Source organism: Pseudochaenichthys georgianus, chromosome 5 (genome assembly GCF_902827115.2).
Source record: "Pseudochaenichthys georgianus chromosome 5, fPseGeo1.2, whole genome shotgun sequence".
Taxonomy (NCBI): domain Eukaryota; kingdom Metazoa; phylum Chordata; class Actinopteri; order Perciformes; family Channichthyidae; genus Pseudochaenichthys; species Pseudochaenichthys georgianus.
In genome coordinates, this window is record NC_047507.1 from 39248724 (window position 1) to 39262657 (window position 13934).

The following is a 13934-nucleotide window of genomic DNA, read 5'->3' on the forward strand; positions in this document are numbered from 1 at the left end:
TGGAAGGGCCGGATTTATTTTTGTACATGACTGCCGTGTATCCATTACACTTTTTAAAGCTGTGCAGCTCTGCACGCTGTTGCATATATATATATAGGCCTATATATATATGCGCCTACGTATTTTACTTACGCATTCACGGAGTCTGCAATATCCTGCCAACTTTGCTTACGCCGTTTGGCAGCCACAAGTGTGCTACTTTTAGCCTGAATGATTTTTAAATCCTGGTAGCGGCTCATAATGATGGTCTGCTCCTCCGGAGTGAAGTACATCGCTCTAGATTTCTCCATGTCTGTGATTGGTCGAATGCTCCAGATACCACCCCTTTTATGTGAACGCGCACCTAACGAGATAGGACACGGCTGGCTTGAGCGATCCACTTGATAACCAGCGTCGTAGGACCGTTTAGCGAGAGCGCGTATGTTTTGGATTAGGCCAACCGGCTAACTCCAACATATCCAGGTTAGGTTGAACCAGCTTCGCAGTATAGGCCCCAGGTCTCCCTTGAAAAAGAGATCAATGATCTCAATGGGATTTATCTGTATAAATAAAGGTTTGAAATTAAATGAAATGAAATGCAGCCCGGCTCAAACAAACGATTTTCAATCATCATCCTCACGATCATTTAATGTATCATATGTTCGCAAATTGAAATGAATGCACTAATACATGTAGTTTAATCCACGTGAGTTTACAACAACAAAAATAATCGCTTTGTTTTTATATCACATCCGACCGGAGGAAAATGCAGCTGCTCTCACTACCGTTCATCCTAATCCCACGGGCAAACAATAATATGTACAGTGTTAATAGTTTACTGTATTATTAGTGTCTAATATTACTGCTATAATAATCACACATTGAGTTGTTGAAATCAGACCGTCGTTTTTTTTAAACAGTCTGAATGAAACGGCAGCTCTCAGGTGATCAGCTGTGTGTTTACACAATAAAATATGCATAGTAATTGAATACCTTCCAAGAACAGTTCTGTTTCATATGAGTGTTGAGAGCTGTATCCACAAATCTCTTAATTTTGCCCTCAGTGCACCAGATTGATGCATTTAACTTCAATTTAAATAAAAAGATCTTCTGTTGTAACAAAAATAACATTATAAATAGTAACATAGCATGGTATTGCACATTTAGCTTTGAGTGTTACTGGCCTGAGATTTTTTTATTACATGAATTAAGGTGTATAGTATTGGTTTATTAGTCCCATAGGGGAAAATGGGTAGCAGCACATCACATTAGGGATAATCCACTGACATCCTTTAATACACATGTTAATTTGAATCAGATGTACTGATAATATCCGCAATATAAATCTTTAAACTTCTTCTTACCTTTAAAAGTCTGTCACGAACAAGTGAGGCATTTAAAAAGTTAAGACAATACATTTTGGAAATGTTCACATCAGGCACCTTCAAGTTAAACAATACTACAGTAAACAATTAACACAGTAAATTATGTGGATTAAATCACATTTATTTCGTTAAAAATAAACGAAATATGATTTCCTCCGGAGTCGGCTTGACTCGGTTTGCATTCATAAAGAATGCACAAATGTGTTTAATCGTTAATGTCAGATATGTAGGCTACTAAGTAAATAGCCTACATTAGTTCCTGCTCAAGATTAGATTCAACTTTATTATTATTGCACAGATTACAGGTACTGAGACAATGAAATGCAGTTTAGCTTCTAACCAGGTGCAACAAGCAGTAAAGTGAAAAGTAATGTACACAATCTACAGAATAAAATATAGAATGAATTGAATGAATCATACTTCAATAATGAAAAGTAAACTAATATTAGACAAATATGAGCTTTAAACATCCATGACTTAAACATATAAGTGTATGAAAGCGTACAACAGTTTTATGATATCACTGCCCCATCTAAGACACGAGTGGATCTGTCTTGAATTACATTTGAGTTGAGTGTTTAGTCAACTTAATGTGTTGCTTAAAATAATACTTCTGCATACAGTATGTGACAATGTAGGTGATGCACGGCCAGATACGGCTCGAGAAGCTGACTCAGATAAGGAAATGTGATATATTATGATATTATATCTGAATGATAAAGTGCGACACGTCGTCGTCTTCTCTGCATACGGCAGTTTAAACTGTATTTCCTTTATAATGTAATATGACTTGATATATTTAAACTCTGCACAATGAGCTCTGATTGGTCAGCAGGCGGTGCTTTCACTGAGTTGATCTCTTTTCTATAGACGCCGGAGCCGGGCAGCGTCAGGTAAAAAAAAGTTATTTAGCCTTCCCAAACCTGAGCCTCACGCGCCGCCTATGTCCTTAGGACCATACCGTTCACCAGCCCCAACCCATTGGCCATCGGAATGTGTGGAGTCACATTCCACAGCTCTCCGCCCCCCCTCCTGTGATCCCCCGCACACAGAGAGACACAGGGAGATCGCTCTTCTGGAGTGAAGAGAGCGGAAATAATGATATTGCAAGTTAGAAACGTAAAATGCATTTTGACAGACAAGATGGACACTTGGGGGAAATATGCTGCATTTTGGATGTCCGATAGTCCACCATTAACCTGTTAAGCCTGAAGGTCCCCGCCGACGGAGACCCTGGGTTTTTTTTTCACAACACTGTGCCACAGGGCATCTTAATATTTAAAAACCTATTAATGTCTTATACCAGATTAACGAGAAGAATCTCAGCTAACTGACAATACGAACCATTTTTACAGAAACAAAACACAAGACTCACAAGAAGCGTTAGCATTAGCCCTTAGCTAAAACGGGCAGATGCTACTTCCGGTGCTAACTAGCAAAAACGATCTTTACAACTTAATATTTTCTGCACAAACTACATATCATCTGAAAGCTGATACTCCACAGATTATTTGGTTATAAGTATCATCACTGTAGGACACAAACTTACTGAGCTAGCAGCCAGAACAGAGAAGAGAAAAAACAGCAATTTTCAAAACCATAACAATAATTATGTCTTACCGTTGCTGTTTTGTGATCAAAGCTCTTGTTCAAGGGAATAAAAACGCTGTTTAAGGTTAATCCAATGTCTCTTAGTCACTTTAGAATTGTTCCTGATAATCTATCATTACATTCATGGCAGCAGAGTAGTTATAAAGTGTCGCAGTCCGGAGGTAATGCTGTCTCACATGCTGTTTACGCAAATCTCTCTCTACTTGTGTTTAGTGTTTAGCGGGACTTACTAACTGTCACTCGATTCTATTGGCTCCAACGGTTCAGAAAAGGTGTCAATCACCCAAATCGACCAATGGGTTCCAAAGATATGATCCTGCGTAGTATAAACTACGCCTGCTCCGGCTCCATTACGCATTACGCAGCCAGAAGGGAGAGCTTCACCACAGAGCAGCTGCAAGAGATGCTAGCTGACGATAGCTATGATCATACCAGATGACTCTTCGTCGGATGATGAAGATCTCCTCCAGCCAGACCTGGATCCGGACAGTAGTGACTCGGATGTTGAACTTCCACCACGGGAAAGGTATGTAATCTCTCTGTTTTTATATATTATGTGGTTGGTGGAACTGCGTCACAGTGCTAGCTTAGCCAAGAAGCTACAGGAATGATTAGGCAAAATGCTAAATAGTGTTACTTGTCTTTTTGGAGTTACATTTTCTAAATGAATGGCCAGTGAATGAATATATATATATGTGTTTACTTATTTATTTGTTGTAATATTATTCATTTATTGTCCAATATTATCCTTTTTATGTATTACTTTTGTGTTTGGTGGAACTGCATCACAGTGTTAGCTTAGCCAACAGGAATGGTTAGCCAAAATGCTAAATAGTGTTACTTGCCTTTTTGGAGTTACATTTTCTAAATGAATGGCCAGTGAATAAATATACATGTATACATGTATAATATTATTCATTTATAGTCCAATATTATCCTATAAGTATAAACCAGTGAATTAATCTAATCTCTTTGTTTTTCCACATTTGTTAGATGAGGTGTGACCCCAGCAGGACAAAGCCACACACCCAGAAGACTTTCAGGGAGCAGCTTGCTGCAGAATTGTTGGAGTTTGCTGAAGGCCCTGCTGAAGGCCCGGCACCTCCACCACCCCCTCCTCCACCACCCACATGCATGCCCGAGTATTATGGGGAAGATGCCACCAAGGTCAGGAAGAACTGCAGGAGGTGCCTAGATGCTGGACTCAAAAGGGTGAAGACACCTGTGTACTGGAGGAAGTGCCAGGTCCCTCTGTGCTTCACTGTCAAAAAGAACTGTTTCAGGGAGTGGCACAACCTAAATACTGGAACATTCAGGTAGGTATAAAGTTCAGGTAGGTATAACATTTTGCGAGTGTTTATTTAAAAAAAAAATACTTGTTGTTTTTATATACCTAGTGTGATTTTATTGTATAGTGTGTTGGTAAAATATTTGTTGTTTTTACAAACCTACAGTGTGGTTTTATTGTATAGTACGTTGGTAAAATGTTTGTTTTTACATGCCTATTGTGTGTTGGTAAAATGTTTGAAATAAATCTGCCCCAGTTGGAGTCAAATGTTACCTATGTTTCCGTTTTTTTTTATTGTGCAAGTACACCTACACACAATGACCTACAGTGTAGTTTTATTGTATAGTGAGTTGGTACAGTTACATACACACACAGCTACACTTACACATACACACCTACACGTACCCACACAGCTACACTTACACATACAGCTACACTTACATACCCACACAGCTACACTTACCCACACAGCTACACTTACACATACAGCTACACTTACACATACCCACACAGCTACACTTACATACCCACACAGCTACACTTACCCACACAGCTACACTTACATACACACACACCTACACTTACACATACAGCTACACTTACACATACCCACACAGCTACACTTACATACCCACACAGCTACACTTACACATACACACCTACACACACACCTAAACTTACAACAATATTTTTTATATTTTTTTAAGAATTTTTTTTTTTAAATATTTGTAAGAATTTTTTTTTGAGTGGAATGAATACCTATAGTGATGATTCAATGTAATACAATGATTTTTATAGTCTGGTACCTGAAAAAGGTAAAATGGCACTGATGGAACCAAATGTGCCCAAAGCTTATTCCGCCTGGACTTTATTTTCATAAACCTCTCTAAAAAGGTCAAATGTCACTTGTTTTGCCTCAATCTTGATACAGGGTACTTATTATATGTTATACTTTGGATTCCTAAAGCTTTTAGGCTACTAACCCATCATTCAAGGTTGGTCTTCACTATAAGTAATGGGTTTTCTTTAGGCGGAGACAGGAATTTACATTTGTTTGCCATGTTCCATCTGAATTTATTCTGACACAGAAAAATCTATATTGATTCTGACACTTCTACATCCAACTCACAGATGTAACCTTGCTTTGATAACAAAACGTATTCATATAAACCTTTTAGAAGTGAAGTTATAGTCATTTGTTCTGGGAATGTCATTTTCGAGCCTGAAACCTGAAAAACAGGCTCGGGGTTCCTGCTCAAGATTAGATTCAACTTTATTATTATTGCACAGATTACAGGTACTGCGACAATGAAATGCAGTTTAGCTTCTAACCAGGTGCAACAAGCAGTAAAGTGAAAAGTAATGTACACAATCTACAGAATAAAATATAGAATGAATTGAATGAATCATACTTCAATAATGAAAAGTAAACTAATATTAGACAAATATGAGCTTTAAACATCCATGACTTAAACATATAATCCACGATACAAGCCACAGAGTTGCACCTGCAAGGTGAATATAGAACAACTGGTTAAAAAATAACTACAGAGTGTATGAAAGCGTACAACAGTTTTATGATATCACTGCCCCATCTAAGACACGAGTGGATCTGTCTTGAATTACATTTGAGTTGAGTGTTTAGTCAATTTAATGTGTTGCTTAAAATAATACTTCTGCATACAGTATGTGACAATGTAGGTGATGCACGGCCAGATACGGCTCGAGAAGCTGACTCAGATAAGGAAATGTGATATATTATGATATTATATCTGAATGATAAAGTGCGACACGTCGGCGTCTTCTCTGCATACGGCAGTTTAAACTGTATTTCCTTTATAATGTAATATGACTTGATATATTTAAACTCTGCACAATGAGCTCTGATTGGTCAGCAGGCGGTGCTTTCACTGAGTTGATCTCTTTTCTATAGACGCGGGAGTCGGGCAGCGTCAGGTAAAAAAAAGTTATTTAGCCTTCCCAAACCTGAGCCTTACGCGTAAAAAACGTAAAAACAGATTTTGAAAATGATATTATTTTTCATATAGGTAACACAAATATACACAACGAAACCATTTAAAAGCTGTAAATATATACATGGGATGTCACTATGATAATGTGAAAGTTTGATTGAGGTAGCATGGGATTTCATTCTGATAAGGCAAAGGTGTTATTATTATTATTATTTTTTTTTTTTTTTAATTTATTCTACTAAAATCATACAAAAACAAAAACGTATAATTCATACACACAAATGAACAAAATTAGTAGAAGCGGGAGGGCTGAAGCATAGCTTATGGGGAGTAGCCCTCCCGTGCATCACCATTAGCATCAATATAGTAATGGCACATATTTCGTCAAAAACGTATAGAAATTAAGGAGTACAAAAAAATAAAGAAAACTAACGAAAACTGGAAAAAAAATAAAAAAAATAAAATAACAGTTAGGGCAAGAAAAAAGTAAATGCATATATAAGCAACACTGGGAATATCAAATACTTGTTAGCTGGAGTAATCTGCAAATATAATTGTTTTTACTTTAGTTTTGAATTGTTGATGACTAGTAATACTTGAAAGGTCTGAGTGAAGTCCATTCCACGTTCTAACTCCGATTATGGATAAGCTGTGTGATTTGATGGTTGTTCTACAGGGCTTGCTATACAACCAGTTAGGATGCCTGGTTGGGTATTTCCTAACTGTGGTTTGGAACTGCTTTTGAATGTTAGTAGGCATTTTGTTATGGTAAATGTTGTGCATAATCAGTACTGTTTTAAGTTTTACTATATCAACAAATTTGAATAGATTGAGTTTTTTGAATATGGGAGTTGTGTGTTCATATTTACCAACACCACAGACTATTCGTAATACTTTTTTTTGGGATGTTATTATTTTTTGTAGATTTGTTGCGTACGTGTTTCCCCATATTTCGGAGCAGTAATAAAGGTAAGGGAGAAATAGACTGTTATAAAGAGTTCTGAGTATTTTTTCCTCGAGAATGTTCTTAGTACGATACAAAATACCTATTATTTTTGACAGTTTAGTTTGTACATAATTTATATGATGCTTCCAGTTGAGTTTTTCATCAACAATGAGTCCTAAAAATGTACATGCACCAACTTTCTCTATCTCAGTATTGCAAATCCGTATAATACAGTCATTTCTACTCACAGACTTTGTATTGAATAACATGTAATTTGTTTTGGCCACATTAAGGGATAATTTATTAACTGCAAACCAGTTACATAGTATTTCCAATTCTGCATTAACAATTTTAACAAGATCACCAAGATTATGATGGGAGCAGAGAATGGTGGTATCATCGGCAAACAAAATGAATTTTAACATGTCTGAGGTGTTGATAATGTCATTAATATAAATCAGGAACAGTTTTGGACCTAAGATTGATCCTTGAGGGACTCCACATGTTATAGGAAGATTGTTTGATTTCGCCTCGTCTATGTCCACATATTGTAGCCTATTTATCAGATAACTCTTGACCCATTCTTTGGCTTGACCCCTTATGCCATAATGTTCTAATTTGTGAAGCAGTATGGTATGGTTCACAGTATCAAAAGCCTTTTTAAGGTCAATGAATATACCAGCTGTAATCATTTTTTTTTCAATGTTGTTGGTAATTTCTTCAACCAATTCAATTATATTATAAATATAATACAAATATATATATACACATTATGTACAAAAATCTGTTTTTTCTGTCTTTATCTGTGCCACGCTTCAAAGCGGTGTCTGTCAACTACGACACAGAGGGCAACATCACAGGTTCCTCCTCCTCCATGTCAAAAAACAAGCTTAAAGCTTGACTCACGTTCAGAGTTCTCTTCATCATAGTTGAATCTTCAAAACTCTAAATCTATCTAACTATATCTAAATTCTCAATGTTTGTCTGTCACTTTACTTCAATCGCAGTCTCCCGCCGCCTCTCTTCGTCTCCCGCCGCCTCTCTTCGTCTCCCGCCGCCTGTCTTCGTATATCTTCGTCTCTCTCCATTTCCCGCCGTCTCTCTTCGGTTCCCACCGTCCCTCTTCGTCTCTTTTCGTCTCGTTTCGTATCACTCCGTTTACCTGATTACCTCACCCCCTCCCTGGTAAATACATCCTGTTGAGCAGAATCTACAGTTTCCAGTATTTTCCGTTTCGTAAAATGATAAAATACGGCGAAGATATTAAAATATGTGCTTCCATTATTCATACTTCTGAAATATATCTGGATTAACTTTATATCATCGTATATCCCTGTTTATTGGGTCTTTTTGCATGAAACAAAGACTGGCATATAGTTTCAGTTAGCGTAGTTAGGCAGCGCCGGAGGCGGGCAGCGTCAGGTAAAAAAAGTTATTTAGCCTTCCCAAACCTGAGCCTCACGCGCCGCCTATGGGGGATGTGCTAGTGACTTATCCGACCGGCCCACTTCGGACTGTCAACGGGGGGAGCCTCGCTGCGGGGAAACGGTGGACCTAGTGTCCCGATCGGAGTGGGAATAATAATAATCCGTGCATTTTATCCATTAATTTCCCCAACATTGTGGTAAAAAAAACACACGTTTAATCCATGTTGGTGTACTACAACTACAAAAAGCATCGGTTTGTTTTCTCATCAGAAAATGCAGACCGGCACAAACAAACAATTTTTAATCATCATTCTCACGATCATTTAATCTATCATATGTTCGCCGAATTGACATGAAAGCACTAATAAATGTAGTTTCATCCACTTTTTTACAACTACAAAAATAATCGATTTGTTTTTATATCACATCCTAAGGGAGGAAATTCAGCAGTTCTCACTACCGATTTGTAATCCTAATGTAATCATCATCTTCACCACGATCATTTATGTTTATGTTCGCCGAATTGACATGAAAGCACTGACAAATATGAATATACTGTAGTCAACTTCATTAAAACATTATTAACGTGCCTAAACTCAGTAATTCACCATTTCTACGCATAACAACACACTTTGTCCGTGTTTGGCTCTCTCGCCGCACAGTGAAGCGTTCCCGCATTGACGTCACTTCCGGCTTCCCCCAAAACTTCAAAATGAGTCGAAGGAATTTCCCCGCGATGTTCGAAATTATTGATATTTAATGGAACGGTATCGCTGTTTCTTTTTTAAACTGACGGTTCGAGATTACTAGTAGCCCAATATTTCATTGCCACAGGCTCTTTAAGTGAGAGTGAAAACACAAGGTAAGTTTAATACTACTGTTTTATATAAGTAAACACCTCATCTCCCCAAGGCATTTCCCATCCAATAGGTGTGCTGTGTGTGTATAACCCTTTCTCCTGTCTGTTACTCCCTCTTTCAGCACAAGAACCAGAGGGGGATTCAATGGAGCCTGAATACCTGCACTGAGACCCTCACCCTGCACCCTGAGTCTCAACTCTCAGTGTTTTTCAAGCCTTTCCCTGTTTTTTTGTATTAAACAAAACATTAAGCTTTCCCAATGGTGTGGTTTTCGTTTTGTGAAAAAGTGCAAATGCAGTGTTTGTATATAATTACATCACATATTTTGTTGCTGTTGGTCGTGAAATTGCTCCTGCTGACTTGAGCCAGCCATTTTTTCCTCCGCTCTGTGTCAGTGGGGAAGCCGTACATTCGTACTCCTTTCTCTGAGCGATTTGAGCATCCCCAGGCAGCACAGCAAACCATGGTGGAGACTAGGAGGCAGCACAGCAAACCAGGACAACACGGAGGAAAAGGCACCGACAAACTGCATGATATGCTATTCAATGTTTATTGAATTCCATGTATTTGCAATGGATGTTCCTAAAGCAACACATTTAACATCATATGCTGCTGCTGCTGTGCTGCTGCTGCTGCTGCTGCTGCTGCTGCTGGTGGTGGTCCTTTGATAGTCACCTGTCGGTCTCCTGTCTTTTCTGAAAGCAATAAAGATGACATTAGTCATTTAGATAACTTGTGTCCTCAATTACCATGGGATTACTGAAACTACCATGAATTTAAGAAAATGGTAGAAATGACTCTAATCTGAATTTTAAAGCATTACTTTAGATCCCCTCCCTCTAAATCTAAATCTTCATAAAGAATATATATATTTTTCAAAGTCAACTTTATTGTCAATCTTACTCAGTTTGTGTTTATAGACAGAGATCAAAAAGACGTTTCCAACAATCCCAAATACGAAAGATTTAATTATACAATTTACAGATATGTAATGTATACAAATATATATATCCTATATACACACCATCATGTATAATGATGGTGTATGATGTAGAAGGAAGTGTGGTAGATAACAAGTAAATATAGAGTTACATACAGATCCATGTTACAGCAAAAGATGGAATAACTAAGAAGCACGCAGTATAATAATAATTCAATCAGGAGAGACGTGATGTATGGAATACATGTTTATTATCCGTCACATTATATAAATGAAACATAATGACAGTTTATAACAAGAGAACAAAATGGTGTTTGGCGATTAGGCCCAGGTTTTGTAGGATATCATTCGGGAAGGGAAATAACCGTCTCCGATGAACCCCCCCGGGTCTAGACACTGGTGATGGTGATAAGTGGTTAGGTCCGGTTGGAAGGGAGGAGGTTAAGCTTGGCCCTGAGTTGGAAGCAGGAGGCGAAGGGGTGGAGGAGGGTTGCGCGTTGACACCTGAAAGACAGCTGATAGAAAAGGGGAGAGCATATATAGAGGGATTAACAGGTGCGATAATTAGGCTTGTGAATGGAGGGAAGTGATAGGTTGGCTAAGGAGTGGCGCTCTCTGTCATCTAGTGAAAGGAGCGAGTATTGCCATGACGTGCAATACGGAGTGATGGGTCTTCCTGTCTGAACTTGCGCTGAGCTTCATTTCAATCAGGAGAGACGTGATGTATGGAATACATGTTTATTATCCGTCACATTATATAAATGAAACATAATGACAGTTTATAACAAGAGAACAAAATGGTGTTTGGCGATTAGGCCCAGGTTTTGTAGGATATCATTCGGGAAGGGAAAGAACCGTTTCCGATGAACCCCCAAAAGAAGTGAAGTATGAAGTACTGAACGTGAAGAAATCTTACCTTGTGGGATGCAGTGGAAATCTATGGATGAAATGAGAGGTTAATACATGTGGGGATTTAGACGTACTGATGCCTCGGCATCCTTCCTGGACGTACAGGGCTTCCCGGACGTACGGGGCATCCCGGACGTACGGGGCATCCCGGACATACGGGGCATCCCGGACATACGGGGTTTCCCGTTGTGCAGGAATATCATTCGGGAAGGGAGAACCGATCCGATGAATCCCCAAAATAATGAAATATATAGAATTGAGATGTACTGGGTTACTTACCTTACGAGCTAGCTGCGGTGGTTTATGGATATAATTAGAGAATATACGGGGACAGAGAAAACATGTTATTGACTAGCGTAGGACTAAGAGTGGGAAAATGCATGGATGGATGGATTCGTCCTGGCTCACGCGAGCCTCAGACCCTTCCGGTCAAACATGAAATAAAATGCATGGATGTCACATCCTGGCTCACAAGCCTGAGACCCTTCCGGTCAAACATGAAAAGTAAAAGCCCTTCCGGCCAAACGTGAAATAAAAATGCGTGGATGTCACATCCTGGCTCACAAGCCTGAGACCCTTCCGGTCAAAACATGAAAAGTAAAAGCCCTTCCGGCCAAACGTGAAATAAAAATGCGTGGATGTCACATCCTGGCTCACAAGCCTGAGACCCTTCCGGTCAAACATGAAAAGTAAAAGCCCTTCCGGCCAAACGTGAAATAAAAATGCGTGGATGTCACATCCTGGCTCACAAGCCTGAGACCCTTCCGGTCAAACATGAAAATAAAATGCATGGATGTCACATCCTGGCTCACGAGCTTGGGACCCTTCCGGTCAAACATGAAATATAAAAAATGCGTGGATGTCACGTCCTGGCTCACTCGAGCCGGAGACCCTTCGGTCAGAACACGTGGAACGTGACTTGAAATAACCATGTAAACACGACAGGTGTAAACGTGCCTGTGATCTTAGATTGATGATGCAATAGAATCCAGATATAAAACATGACAATGATATGTGAGCTGATATGCTAATGACACCACCACCAGTTATATGCGTGATTACCAACGTTTTTATTTAATTTTAATTTTTTTTTTTTTTTTGATATGCATTTTGTATCTATTTATTTATAGATGAGCATCGTTGCAGGCGTGGAAAGGGTGACTGGGAGGGCGGAAGCCAGGGAATGAGGGGAGGCTACACTGTGAGGGAATGTAGGGGCTTGGACTGGCATTAACCCCGGCGGCGCCATGGCCGGAAGCGCAGCCCTGTGAGTTGATGAAGTGGAGGCTCTGGCTGCTGCCCTTTCCATAGACTGAAGGCGAGCGTCGATTTGTTGCATGGATTTGGCCAGGGATTGCAGGGTGTTGGCCAAGCTGGTATCTATGAGCCCAGGCTGGTTTAAGGTGCTTCCGGGCTGGTCAGCGATGGTGTGAGCCTGGGAGGAAGTTGACTTTTTGGACGGATGAGCTACTGGGGGGGGCAACGCGCCGCGATCTGTCGGAGGGGCCGGCTGGAGCTGCTGGCGTGAGCTGGGGGACGGCGCCTGCTACTTGGTCTGAGAGCTCGCGAAGCTGGGAGAGAGTACCTGGGGCTGGGGAAATGCCCTTCTGCTGCAGTTGAAGAGTGAGGAGATCTGCCTCTGCTGAATGAGAGCTGCTGCGGGAACCCGCACGGGTGCTCGGGCGCCGGTAGCTTGAGGAGGGAGAAGCTGCCTCGGGCGGAGCGTCAGGGCTGGGATTGAGATCCTCCTGGAAGAGTTCGAATTGGACATCTTTGAGGTTAGTTTTGTCGTACGCGGAGGTTTGTTTGCACTACCGTTGCGCGTTGACACCTGAAAGACAGCTGATAGAAAAGGGGAGAGCATATATAGAGGGATTAACAGGTGCGATAATTAGGCTTGTGAATGGAGGGAAGTGATAGGTTGGCTAAGGAGTGGCGCTCTCTGTCATCTAGTGAAAGGAGCGAGTATTGCCATGACGTGCAATACGGAGTGATGGGTCTTCCTGTCTGAACTTGCGCTGAGCTTCATTTACATGCAACAATGAAATAACTGCTCAGCGTCTCCACCACAATCCCAATCTGCTGTGTCCTGTTTTCCTCCCCTCTGCATAACACCCCATCACACATACGGAACACAACGCAGAGTCTGAGGGTGTTAAGAGTATGTTTATTTAAATGTCCTCCTCTCTACTGGCCAACACAGGGAGCATATGCTGGGTGTAGAAGTTCTCCAGGAGGAGGAGATTTCCATGCCATGCAGGGTCTTTGGGGATGAGGATGATGATCGCCTCCTTCGTGGTCCACACAACAAAGTAGCAGAGACTCCGGTCTGTGATGTGCAGCTGCCCTTGGACTGGTGCCAGTATGGGTGATATATGACCCACCCTCCTCACGGAGACAGAAGGATGGTAACTGGACTGCCTCCGCGATGGTCATGTTCATGTCACCAACATCCTTGAATCTACACACAGCAAATAAACTCAAATGACACAACGATATGTAAAAGGAGATCACACATACAGTATAGAATATACTGTATAGTCGATATAAAACTGGCCGCTTCAATCTGAAGAGCAACTAAAACAAAACACGGGAGTGTACCTTGTTCTTGTGAAC